The following is a 14002-nucleotide window of genomic DNA, read 5'->3' as shown; positions in this document are numbered from 1 at the left end:
GACTTGCAGAACTACTGACTTAAAAATAATACCAGGTAATGTAAATAAGTGCCGAATAACATCCGCTCATGCAACCCCAAACTGGAAAAGGCTGAGAGTTGGGTTGGGCAAATGGAAAAGTCTTCAGAATCCTGGGCTGGTATTTCAGTGTGGAAGCAAGTGTTTTTCATCTATCAAATGAAAAGAAAATAATACAAGTAATCTGAGACTTGTGACTGAATAAATGACTCTTTAACATTTCCATTTGCTACACAGAGGAATGGCCTGCTTGGAAAATCCCCCAGTGATGCTCTCACACATTCATCGTACCTTTCATCCTTACTACGCTCTTTATCTGGAATATGTTCCAAACCATTACCTCATCCAAGACTCTCCCAGGTAAACTCCTCCTCATCATTCAAATGCTGGATCAGCGGATTACCTGCTCTTTTCACTCCAAATTTCCCTGGCAGATTTACACATTCGTTTATTTAGAAATGCTTTTTTTTTTTTAATTTTTTTTTCAACATTTATTTATTTTTGGGACAGAGAGACAGAGCATGAACGGGGGAGGGGCAGAGAGAGAGGGAGACACGGAATCGGAAACAGGCTCCAGGCTCTGAGCCATCAGCCCAGAGCCTGACGCGGGGCTCGAACTCACGGACCCGCGAGATCGTGACCTGGCTGAAGTCGGATCGTGACCTGGCTGAAGTTGGACGCTTAACCGACTGCGCCACCCAGGCGCCCTAGAAATGCTTTTTATATAGAAAGCTAATGATCGTGCCAAGAAATGTTCTAGATACTCCAAGTACAACAGTGAGTAGAACGGACAAGATTCTTACTCTCAAGGACTTTATATTGTAGTGGAAGCTAGGTAGAATATTAAAAAGCAATCAAATGAGATAATTTCAGATAGATGCAGATTTTACAAAGAAAACTAGAGAAAAATGCCATGTAGTGAGTGATCATTGAATGAAGAATAAAAGCTACACTAATCAGCAGGACTGTTCTAAAGGAAATATTGAAAGTAGATATCAAGTGTCATTTGTTTCCCCCACACAAATAACCAACTGATGCAGAAATATTCACCTCCTTGGTCTTAATTCAAGTGCTCCTATGAGAATGGGTCTGTTCTGGGTTCCCGGGTGGCTCAGTGGGTTAAGCATCTGACTCTTGGTTTGGGTTCAGCTCATGATCTCACAGTTCATGAGTTCTAGCCCCACGTGTGGCTCTGTGCTGACAGCACGGAGCCTGCTTGGGATCCTCTCTCTCCCTCTCACTCCCTGCCCTTCCTCTGCCCTCTCTCTCTCAAAATAAATAAATAAACATTAAAAAGAAAAGAAAGAAAAAGTCTGTTTTCACTCTCTCCTTCCATCAGTCTATGTGTCTATACTTGGACCCATTCTTACGTGTATTAACTATTATAGCTTTATTATAAATCTTTTCAGGCAAGTCAAATCCTCTCATTTTGTAATTCTTTTTCAAGTTTGCTATAGCCATTCTTGTTCCTTTACATTTCCAGATAAATCTTAGCATTGACATCTCAGTTTTCACAAACACACCTGCTGAGACTTTTATTGGAATTACATTGAATTCATAGATTAATTTGAGAAGAATTGAAAATACATAGTCTTCAAAAATATTGATGTGGTATATCTAGCATTAATGTATGTCTTAATATCTTACAATAATATGTCAAGTTCTTGAATTGTTTATAGTTGGTTTATAACAATGAAAATAAAACATTTGTGGAGAATGAATTTAGCTTCAATGACTATGATAATTCTAAAAATTAACTTACAGAGTTGGCATTTTTTTAATGTATAGAAACATATTGTTTTTTTTCTGACTTTCCAACTCATATATTTTATTCCTTTTTCATATTTCAATTCACAGGCTAGGGCTTCCAATATGATTTTGAATAAAAATGGAGATAGTAGGCAACCCAGTTTTTGAGAGAAAGTTTTCAGCATATCCCCATTAATTTAGTTTAATGGGCTTTTTGTTTTAGAATAGTATTAGATTTACGAAAAAGTTCAAAGATAGTACAGAGAGTTCCTATATACCTCATATCTGGTTTCCCTTGTTGCAAATATCTTATATTAGTTATGGTACGCTTGTCACAATTAATGAACCAACATTTATACAATTAATAAAGTCCCTGCTTTATTCAGATGTCCTAGTTTTGACCTAATGCCCTTTTTCTGTTCTGGGATCCCAGCCAGGGTACCACATTGCACTTAGCCTTCTTCAGCTTTGACAGTTTCTCAGACTTTCCATGTTTCTAATGGCCTCGATTGACAATTTTGAGGAGTCCTGGCTAGGTATTTTGTAGACTGTGCCTCAGTTGGGCTTCTCTGACATGTTCCTCATGATACCAGTTATGGGTCTGGGGAGGAAGACCACAGAGAAGTGCCACTCTCATGTCACGTCAAGGGTATATACAATCAACATGTCAACGCTGTCGATGTTGACCTAGACCACTTGGCTGAGGTAACATGTCAAATTTCTCCACTCTAAAGCTGTTTGTTCCCCACCCCCTCCCTTTCCGTAGTGTTCTTTTTGGAATGAAATCACTGTGAACAGCCAGCACTTAGGGAGTGGGGAGTTCCGTGCCACAGCCTTTAGGGTACAATCGCTACATAAATCCTTTGGAATTCTTCCACATTGTAGATTTGTCTCTTCTCTCTCATTTATTTATTCAGTCATTTCTTTTTTTTTTTTAACGTTTATTTATTTTTGAGACAGAGACAGAGCGCGAGTGGGAGAGGAACATAGAGAGAGGGAGACAGAATCTGAAACAGGTTCTGGGCTCTGAGCTGTCAGCACAAAGCCCAATGCTGGGCTCGAACCCACGAACCATGAGATCATGACCTGAGCCGAAGTCAGATGCTCAACCGACTGAGCTGCCCAGGTGCCCTTATTCAATTATTTCTTTATATCAGTTTATCTGGATTGGTATTAGGATAATTCTGAATTTATAGGAAGGGATAGGAAGTGTTCCTTCTACTGCTATTTTCTGTAAAAGATTGTGAAGACCTTGCATTATTTTTTCTTTAAACATTTAGTGGAATTCACCAGTGAAATTACATAGGTCTGGTGCTCTATTTTTTGGAAGTTTATGAACTATTGATTCAATTTCTTTAATAGATAGACAGATATTCAGGTTATCCAATTATCCCTGTGAGGGTTGGTATAAGGAAATGGTCCATTTCATTTAAACTATCAAATTTGTAGCCATAAAGTTGTTTATAGTATTCTTTTCTTATTCTTTTCACGGGCTCTGTAATGATAGTGATGACTCCTTTTTCATTTTGCATATTAGCCATTTGTCTACTTTTTCCTTGGTTAATGAGGCTCTGTGTATGGATTTTGTTGTTTGTTCATTTAAGAAAACAACTTGGTTTTATTAACTTTTCTCCTTTGATTTCATTGTTTTCCGCTATAATTTTTATTATTAAGTTTTTCTATTTACCTTAGGCTTCATTTACTTTACCTAGCTTGCTGAGGTAGAAGATTAGGTTTTATTTTTTTTATTATTATTTTTTTATTTTTTTAATATATGAAATTTATTCTCAAATTGGTTTCCATACAACACCCAGTGCTCATCCCAAAAGGTGCCCTCCTCAATACCCATCACCCACCCTCCCCTCCCTCCCACCCCCCATCAACCCTCAGTTTATTCTCAGTCTTTAAGAGTCTCTTATGCTTTGGCTCTCTCCCACTCTAACCTCTTTTTTTTTTTCCCTTGCCCTCCCCCATGGGTTTCTGTTAAGTTTCTCAGGATCCACATCAGAGTGAACACATATGGTATCTGTCTTTCTCTGTATGACTTATTTCACTTAGCATAACACTCTCCAGTTCCATCCACGTTGCTACAAAGGGCCATATTTCATTCTTTCTCATTGCCATGTAGTATTCCCTTGTGTATATAAACCACAATTTCTTGGGGCGCCTGGGTGGCGCAGTTGGTTAAGCGTCCAACTTCAGCCAGGTCACGATCTCGCGGTCCGTGAGTTCGAGCCCCGCGTCAGGCTCTGGGCTGATGGCTCAGAGCCTGGAGCCTGTTTCCGATTCTCTGTCTCCCTCTCTCTCTGCCCCCCCCCCCCCCCGTTCATGCTCTGTCTCTCTCTGTCCCAAAAATAAATAAACGTTGAAAAAATAAATAAATAAATAAACCACAATTTCTTTATCCATTCATCAGTTGATGGACATTTAGACTCTTTCCATAGTTTGGCTATTGTTGAGAGTGCTGCTATAAACATTGGGGTACAAGTCCCCCTCTGCATCAGTACTCCTGTAACCCTTGGGTAAATTCCTAGCAGTGCTACGGCTGGGTCATAGGGTAGATCTATGTTTAATTTTTTGAGGAACCTCTACACTGTTTTCCAAAGTGACTGTACCAGTTTGCATTTCCACCAACAGTGCAAGAGGGTTCCCATTTCTCCACATCCTCGCCAGCATCTATAGTCCCCTGATTTGTTCATTTTGGCCACTCTGACTGGTGTGAGGTGATATCTGAGTGTGGTTTTGATTTGTATTTCCCTGATGAGGAGTGACATTGAGCATCTTTCATGTGCCTGTTGGCCATCGGGATGTCTTCTCTAGAGAAGTGTCTATTCATGTTTTCTGCCCATTTCTTCACTGGATTATTTGTTTTTTGGGTGTGGAGTTTGGTGACCTCTTTATAGATTTTGGATGCTAGCCCTTTGTCCGATATGTCATTTGCAAATATCTTTTCCCATTCTGTTGGTTGCCTTTTAGTTTTGTTGATTGTTTCCTTTGCTGTGCAGAAGCTTTTTAAGAAGATTCGGTTTTAGAACTTTCTTCTTTTCAAACATGAATTTAGTGCTATACATTTACTTCTAAGCCCACCTTTCATTGCATTCCATAGTTTGATAAGCTGGAGTTTCTTTAATTTAGTTCAAAGTAAATTTTAAGTTTATCTTGATACTCCTTTGACCCATGTATTATTAGGAATTATGTTAATTTCCAAATATTTTGGGATTTCCCAGCTATCTTTATGTCACTGGTTTCTAGTTTAATCCTACTGTAGTCCAAGGACATAACTGAGTGATTTCTATTCAGTACGGCAGCCACTGGCCACATGTAGCAACTTAAATTTCAATTAATTAAAGTTAAGGTTTGAAAGTATTCCCTCAGTCACTAGCTATACTTCCAGGGCTCAACAGCCATGTGTGTTTAATGGCTATGGTAACGGTTTGACGTAGATAAAGATCATTTCTATCACTGCAGCAATTCCCCCGCTTTTACAGAGATAAAGTGAACATATAACATTGTGGCATCTGAGCCTCCAGTTAAAACAAAAATAGGCAAAAAAAAAAAAAAAAAAAACCATATAACATTGTGTAGGTTTAAGATATATGGCGTGCTGAGCTGATAAACTTATATATTGAAAAAGGATTACTTCTGTAGCATTAGGAAACATCTCCATCACTTCACATAATTACCATTTCTTTTTCTGTGGTGAGAACATTTAGGATTTACTCTCTTAGCAACTTGCAAGTATATAATACAGAATTGTTAATGATAGTCATCATGCTGTACATTAGATCCCCAGGACTTATTCTTCTTATAGCTGGGAGTTTATACCTTTTGAGTTTATACCTTTATACTCCCTCATAACTACTATTCTACTCTGTTTCTAGGAGTTTGGCTTTTTTAGAATTCACATATAAACGATACCAAGCAGTATTTGTCTCTTCCTGCCTGACTTATTTCACTTAACATAATGCCCCCAAGATCCAACCATATTGTCGCAAATGGCAAGATTTCCTTCTTTCTCATGGCTGAATGTGTGTGTATGTGTGTGTGTGTGCGTGTGACATTATCTTTATCCGATCATCCATTGATGGACACTTAGATTATGTCCACATTTTGGCTATTCTGAATAATACTACAATAAATGTAGGTATTTCTTTTCTTTTCCTTTAGAAATATTCCCTGAAACGGAATTGCTAGATCATTTGGTAGTTCTATTTCAGACAATACCATTATAGAACATGACAAAAGAGGATATCTTTATGATTTCAGGATAAGTTAGGATTTTTTAAACAATAACAAAACTGACAGTTATAAAGGAAATTATGCTAAGTTAAACTACATAACATTTAAATTTTTCTCTTAAATAAGCCAGTAAGAGAGTAAAACGTAAGTTAACAGAGTAGGGAAATATATTTACTACACAATAAAAACAAAAAAACTCTAATTTGAAATATGTAAATAATTTATAAAACTCATTAAGAACATACATATGACAAAATAGAGGAATGGGAGAACAAGACTTGTAAAGACACTTCATAAAAACAGGCTCCAAATAGGGGTGCCTGGGTGGCTCGATTGGGTGAGTTTCTCACTCTTGATTTCTGCTCAGGTCATGATCTCATAGTTTGTGAGATTGAGCCCTGCATCTGGCTCTGTGCTGATAGCAAGGGGCCTGCTTGGGATTCTTGCTCTCCCTCTCTCTGCCTCTCCCCTTCCCCTGCCCCTTCATGTGCTGCTCATGCTTTCTTTCTCTTTCAAAATAAATAAACAGAAACAAAGAGGGTCCAAATAGCCAACAAACATATGCAAACGTGATCAGTCTCATCAGTCAGCAGGGAAATGATCATTTAGACCACAAATCAATCTTTTCACACTTCATAGATTGGCTAAAATTAAAAAGTGTCGGGGCACCTGGGTGGCTCAGTCAATTAAGCATCCAACTTCAGCTCAGGTCATGGTCTCATGGTTCATGGGTTCAAGCCCCGCATCAGGCTCTTTGCTGACAGCTTGGAGTCTGGAGCCTGCTTCTGATTCTGTGTCTTCCTCTCTCTGCTCCTCCCCTGCTTGTTCTCTCTCTCTCTCTCTCTCTCTCTCTCTCTCTCTCTCTCTCTGTCTCTCTCAAAAATAAATAAACATTAAAAAAAAAGCACTGACAGTACCAATTGTTGGCAAAACTATAGAGGCCCCAGAGCTCACATGTATTGCAGTTGGGAGTGAAAATTTGTACAACTATATAGAGAAGTTTTTTCCTTGTTTTTTTTTTTTTTAAGTCCATTTATTTATTTTTGAGAGAGAGAGAGAGAAAGCAAGCAGGGCAGAGAGAGAGAGAGAGAGAGAGAGAGAGAGAGAGAGAGAGAGAAAGAGAAAGAGAAAGAGAAAGAGAAAGAGAAAGAGAAAGAGAAAGAGAAAGAGAAAGAGAAAGAGAAAGAGAAAGAGAAAGAGAAAGAGAAAGAGGATCCCCAGCAAACTCCACCTTGTGAGTGCACAGTGCAATTCAGGGCTCAAACTCAGGGACCAGGAGATCATGACCTAAGCCCAAATCAAGAGTCACTGAACCGACTGAGCCATCCAGGCACCCCCCATATGGAGAACTTTCATCTGCTTAAGTAAAGGTACACATTTCTACTCCTAGGTACGCACTTGTGTGCACTGAAAAAAACATGCAATAAGTTTTCTGATATCATCCTATGTTAAGCAACAACAGATTAGAGAAATACATTTTTGTGTAGTTATGCAATGAACGATGCAGCAGCAGTGAAAATGATCACCTATCACTCTGTTCTGCAGCATGGACTGACCTCACAGACAGGTTGAGGAAAGGAAACCAGACTCAATCTAGTTCGTGTGGTCTGGTTCCACTTCTATAAAATAGTAAGACTAAACAATAAGATTAGCATTCAGGATAGTGTTTATTATTTGGCGAAAAGAAAGGGTGGAGTATTTAGAAGGAACATTCTAGGTTTTGGCAGTGTTTGATTTTTTAAAATCTAGAATCTAAATCCTAGATGATAGTTGTGGTGGAATTGTTTAGTGATAATTCATCGAATTCTACACTTTTCACTTGTGTAATTTTTTCTTTGTAAATCAAAACACTAATGAAAGTTTATTTAAAAAAATTAACGTGTTTTTTTTAAAGAACCTTATATACGAATGACCAAATGGGATATATGAAAAGCTTCTAAATCAAGAAATAATAGCAGTGAAAAAATACAAAATAAAATAACAAGATAATATTTCACAATCATCACATTGGTCAAAACTATTATAGTGTGACAAAGTTAAATGCTGGTAGTAATGTGAAGAAATGATCCTTCTCCTAACTGATGATGAGAATGTAAAAATCCTAGAATATTTGTAGAACATTTTGGCAATATCTGGTAAAGTTCTATGTGTACTCACTAGATGTATTAGAAGAGTTCTCTGAAGAAACAGACTCAGTAGGATGTGCATGTGTTATAGGGGCCCACGGCAGGCTGCCCCAAGATGGGCCACTTTGGCATGAAGATGATTTTGAGTTAAGAAGCAATCAAAACCCAGGAGTTTCAGGAAAAATTCTTTGCCTTGCCCACAATAGCCTAAAAAGAATTTAGATAGAGGACCTGCTCCAAAAAGAGCACTATCACCATAGATAACTACATTATCCTATGAACTAGGTATGGTAGACAGGGAGGGACCTAGCAAGGTCGGTTTTGTTCAAGTTCTCTCTGTCCCATTGTTTCTGAGGGACCCAGCAAACATTTGTTTAACAAGCATTTATTTTTTCATCTTCCTGTGAGTTGCATTCCTTCCCTTTGAAGTTCCAGACCCCTGCCCCACTCTCCTTCATTCAGAATGACATATATATCTCATTTTGCCTGACTGTCTTTGACAGTCTTTGGAATTTCCAGATCTTTGTGGATTCCCCATACATATAAGAGCGAACTTGATTTTCTAATGTCTCATGTCAATTTGATTCTTAGTCTGGCTAGAAGGAACCTGAAGGGGACAGGAAATGTTTGCTGACAGTGTTTACATAAATATAAAGACACACATATCTCTAATCTCTAATTTGTAGATCTAAAGAGGAATTCCTTTATTTTAAAGAGATGGCTTATACAATGATTATAAACACTAGCAAGTCAGAAATATGCAGGGTAGGCTAGCAGGATAGACACCAGGAAAGAATTAAGGGTTGCTGCTCAACTCTGAAGGCCAGCTGCTGAGGGCAAGTAGGGCTTTTTCTTAAGGTTTTCAACTGCTTGGATGAGGCTCAACTACCTTATGGAGAGTAATCTGCTTTACTCAAAGTCTACTGATTTCAATGTCCATCTCATCCAAAAAATACCTTCACAGCAGCATCGGATATCCGGGTATCATATCCTAGACGAGCTGACTCATAAAATTAACCATCACACCTATGGGGCATCTGGTGGGTCAGTCAGTTGGGCATCTGACTCTTGATCTCAGGATCTTGAGTTCAAGCCCTGTGTTGGGCTCTGTGCTGGGTGTGAAGCCTACCTACCTACCTAAGTACATACATACATACATAAAAAATTAACCTATCACACCTAATAACCCAACATCAGTGCTAAAAACATAAAACAAAACCCAATCTTTTACAAATATTCACAAGGAGTCATGGGCAAAAATATTGCATCATTCAGTGTAATCGGGAAAGGTAGGAACAAGAAGAATGAGTAAATAAGCTATGATTTATTAATTTTTTGTAACATTTTTAAAGTTTATTTATTTTGAAAGAGAGAGAGGAAGCGAGAGAGGGAGAGAGTGAATCCCAAGCAGGCTCTGCACTGACAGCAGGGCTCCAACTCAGGAACCATGAGATCATGACCTGAGCTGAAACCAAGAGTTGGGTGATCAACACACTGAGCCACTCAGGCACCCCAGCTATGATTTATTTAGATAGTGGGATAACATACAGGAGATAAAGGTAAGCGAAATACTACATGGATATGTAGAGATAGCTTAAAAATACAAGGTTGAGTGAAAAAACTAGGTTTCAAAATTATTTTTATGGGTACGGAGAACAATTTGCAGTTGCCTTTGGTTTCCCTCTTACTTTGTGAGCTTCTTTTCCTTCCTCTCACCTCCCCTTTCTCCTCCCAGCGTTTCCTTTACTTCCCAAATAAGCTACTTACATTTGAAACATTATCTTTGAGTCAGCTTCTGAGGAAATCCAAACAAAGGCATGCGGTACATATAATTCAAATATACAGTAAAAAAATACTGTATGCGTACAAAGGTACTTTATGGAAACTTCAATCCTTCAAAGGGATCTTGTGTTTTACTATAAAAGTAATGTCTCATTTCACTTTTTCTGCCTTATGTTTCTGCTTTATGTCCTCCAAGCTCTCAAAAAGACCTATAAAATCTCTAGTAAGATTGTCAAGTATATTAGGTAAACTATTAGGCTGTTGGCTGTATTATTTTCCATGAAGATATTCCTCCTAAAGCCTTTCATTGTCTTTCTCTAATTGGGACTGAAATCTTGGGCTGGCTGCACAGCTGTTGTTCTAGAACTTTCTCTTGCCATAATTCTGAATTTTTTCTTCTAATATGTTGGAGCTCTCACTTCTTTGATCTCAAGTCTACCTCATCTTATTCTCATATTCTTTAATAACTTTCTGGAAAAAGGTTTTGAAAGTAAATAATTTTGAGTGCTTACATGACTGAAAATACTATTACTTTACCCTCATATTTGATTTAATGTTTGAATAGTTCCATGATTCTAGCTTAGAATCTTTACCTTCTCAATTTTAATTTCAAAAGCATTTGTTTATTGAGTTTTTGCTTTCAGTATTACCTTATTAAGACCAATTCCATTGTGGTTGACTGTTTTTCATATGTAGCCTATTTATTTTGTCTGGAAGTTTTAATCCTTCTCTTTATCCATGATATTCTGAAATTTCATCAGATCTTCCTTGATGTAGATCTGTTTGTATTCATTGGGCTCTTTTATTTTATTTTTTTAAAAATTTTAAATGTTTATTATTTATTTTTGAGAGAGACAGAGACAGAGTGCAAATGGGGGAGGGGCAGAGAGAGGGAGCACAGAATCTAATGCAGATTCCAGGCTCTCAGCTGTAAGAGCAGAGCCTGACGCAGAGCTTGAACTCACAAACCATGAGATCATGACCTGAGCCCAAGTCCCATGCTTAACCGATTGAGCCAGCCAGGAGTCCCCATTGGGCTCTTTGAATATAGAAATTTATGTCATTCAATCCTGGGAATTTTTCATGTATTGTTTCTTTCCTATGTTCTCCCCTAAAATGTTTTTGGTTCTCTCTTTGTGAAATATCTATTATCTGGCTGTTTAAACTCTTGGATTGAGTCATGTTTGTTTTGATTTTATATTTTTGTCTTATATTATTTTAGTTATTACTGCAATAATGCTGTGTAATAAAATTCTCTAGAGCTCAGTGTCACAAAAAAGCATTTATTTGTTTGTTTGTTTGTTTATTTCTCACTGGTCTCTAGTTGACTGGGGCTCTGCAAGGTTTGGCTAGAGTCACTTGGGCTTGGCAGATCAGGGTTATTTGCCATGTGTATTTCTCATCTTCCTTGGACCAGTGGCTTCTCAACAGGCAGATGTTCAAGAAGCCAAATAGAAACTCATGTGCCATTTAAGACTTTCGTTTAGAAACAGCACACTGTCACTTCTACGTACATCTTTCGGCCTTGTGGTTCTAACTCAACATCAATAGAGTGGGAGAATATCCTCTACTCTGTGGGGGAAAGGAGGAGATATTTTCTGAAAAATAATCCAACTTCTCACACTTATATTTCATTTTTTAGTGAGGTTATTCTTTCTCAAAGATTTCCTATTGATTTTTTTGCAATTATATATGTTACCTCCAAGAATTCTTCTGGTTCTTTATTCTTTTTTTCTAATAGCACCATTTTTTTTTCTAATAGCACCATTTTATTTTAAACAAAAAAATATTTTCTCATACCTGCCTGAAAAATTGATCTTTTTTTCTCTATTTTTCTCCCAAATTTTTTCTAAATTTTCTACAATTCTCTTGGAGTGTTTTAAATCTTTATTATGTCTCTGGCTTACATATTGGAGGCTATATTTCAATGTCTCCTGATATTTCATTGATTCAAGAGTAAGACACCATCATTAGTGGAATTCATTGAGCATGAATAGGGATTATTGACTGGTGAGTTTCACCATTGGATGATTGGATGGGAGACCCAGCTACTACTTTGTTGACCCTCTCCAACTCAGTGTCTGCAGTGCTTTTCTCTTTGGTTGCTCACATTTTCCAGAAAATAATTTCTCAGTCTCCTTTCTGAGAGCTATAAGCCTCATTGCTAGTTAGAGAGCACAGAAGTCTCCATGTTCAGCCTGCAGATGTTCACCCACCCACCTCGTCACTTTGACCTTCATTACACCATGCTTGGTATCCCCTTCCATGTAATTCCTCCTGATAGCAAACCCTATGTATTCTATAGGCATGTGAATGGTAACATGTTGTACAGACTTGCAGAAAGGATCTCATCAAGTAACTGCACTTTGAAGTGATATTAAACTAACTTTAAACTGCTCAGAGTTTACCTCATTGCCCTCAAAAGAATCTTTACCTGCAGGTTCCTAAGTCTTTCCAGGTCTACCTTCTACATTGCATAGTTTCTTATAAGCATCTCTCTTACAAGTGCCTAGGTTTCTGCATTCTCAGCTCTGTTATGTCAATTGCCACTTCTGGTATGCTTTCCATTTTCAAAATATTTGTAGCCATTTCTCATTTCCTCTTGTCTCCTTTTTCAGTCTATTTGATTTGGGTTTTTTTAACTTTTTTTTTTAATGTTTGTTTACCTTTGAGACAGGGAGACAGAGCGTGAGCAGGAGGGGGGCAGAGAGATAGACGGAGATGCAGAATCCAAAGCAGGCTTTAGACTCTGAGCTGTCATCACAGAGCCTGACACAGGGCTCAAACTAAGGAACCATGAGATCATGACCTGAGCCAAAGTCACATGCTTAACTGACTGAGCCACCCAGGCACCACTTAGCTTTTAAATTCATCTGTTGTCATGTTACTGGACTTATAGGAGCAAATGGAGGTAAATACGTGCACTCAATATGCCATGTTTAACCAGAATTCAAACTAAATTGTGTCTCAACCCTGTTTAAAAATCATGAGTGTTTCTGGGGCGCCTGGGTGGCTCAGTCGGTTGAGTGTCCGACTTCAGCTCAGGTCATGATCTCGCGGTTTGTAAGTTCAATCCCCAAGTCGGGCTGTGTGCTGACAGCTCGGAGCCTGGAGCCTGCTTCGGATGCTGTGTCTCGCTCTCTCTCTGCCCCTCTCCTGCTCACGCTCTGTCTCCCTCTGTCTCAAAAATAAAACATTTAAAAAAATCATGAGTGTTTCCACACGAAGTTCAGTTTGTAAGATGACATTTGTTGCTTCTCAACATCTCGACTTCCACTCATACTGTCTGTCTCTTTTAGTCATTGCTGAAATCCATCCTTTTTTCCTAAGATGCCATGTTCTCTTTTTTTCTTGGGGTACTTACTCTGAATTCCCCTTCCCCTTCGTCTCCCTTCCTTTGTCTAGTTCCTAACAGCCTTCAGCTTTCAACTTAAACCACACTTCCTCTTTTCCCTTCTCCCAGTCTAGGAAGGAAGCCCCTTATTTCCTCTGCAATAGCATCCTGTGTTACCCCACTCACTTTGGCACTGCATTATAATGTACATTTAGTACTTTGTGTCTCATTCTGCATTATAAAGTCTAATCAGGGACTTGGGCTTGGTCACTCTAAGAACATCAACATTCAATATCTATGTAGCAGGTACTCGTTAAAAATTTGATGAATGAATATCGATTGAGCACTAGACTCTAATCAAAGATCTGAGCTCACATCCTAGTTTCTTCCATTGACTAACTCTGTGACCTTTGAATAGATAAAGAGCATATCTAGCACGGTTAGGTCAATTTCTGCCTCTGCCGTTTCTTATGTGACCTCAGGAGATCATCAACTCTCCAATCTCCGTTTTTGCAGCTCTAAATGGAGCTCAAATATACGCCCTGCTGTCCGCACAAAGTGATATATAGATAATATTCATAAATATGCAGTTCATTTTATCAATGCATAAAATACGCTAAAAATCAATCATGCTTTAAGTGGCTATTGAGTAGCTCGTACTGTGGTCCCTGGCAAGTCCTTTGCTATGCATGTCGAAGTGGATTTTCTGTGTGTCTTTCTGAGTAAATTATCAGCCTCTCACTTTTCTTAAGTG

The sequence above is a fragment of the Puma concolor genome, chromosome B2, assembly GCF_028749965.1.
Source record: "Puma concolor isolate L17-30 chromosome B2, mPumCon1.1.hap2, whole genome shotgun sequence".
In the NCBI taxonomy this organism is placed as follows: Eukaryota; Metazoa; Chordata; class Mammalia; order Carnivora; family Felidae; genus Puma; species Puma concolor.
Note: the sequence above shows the minus strand (reverse complement) of the source record.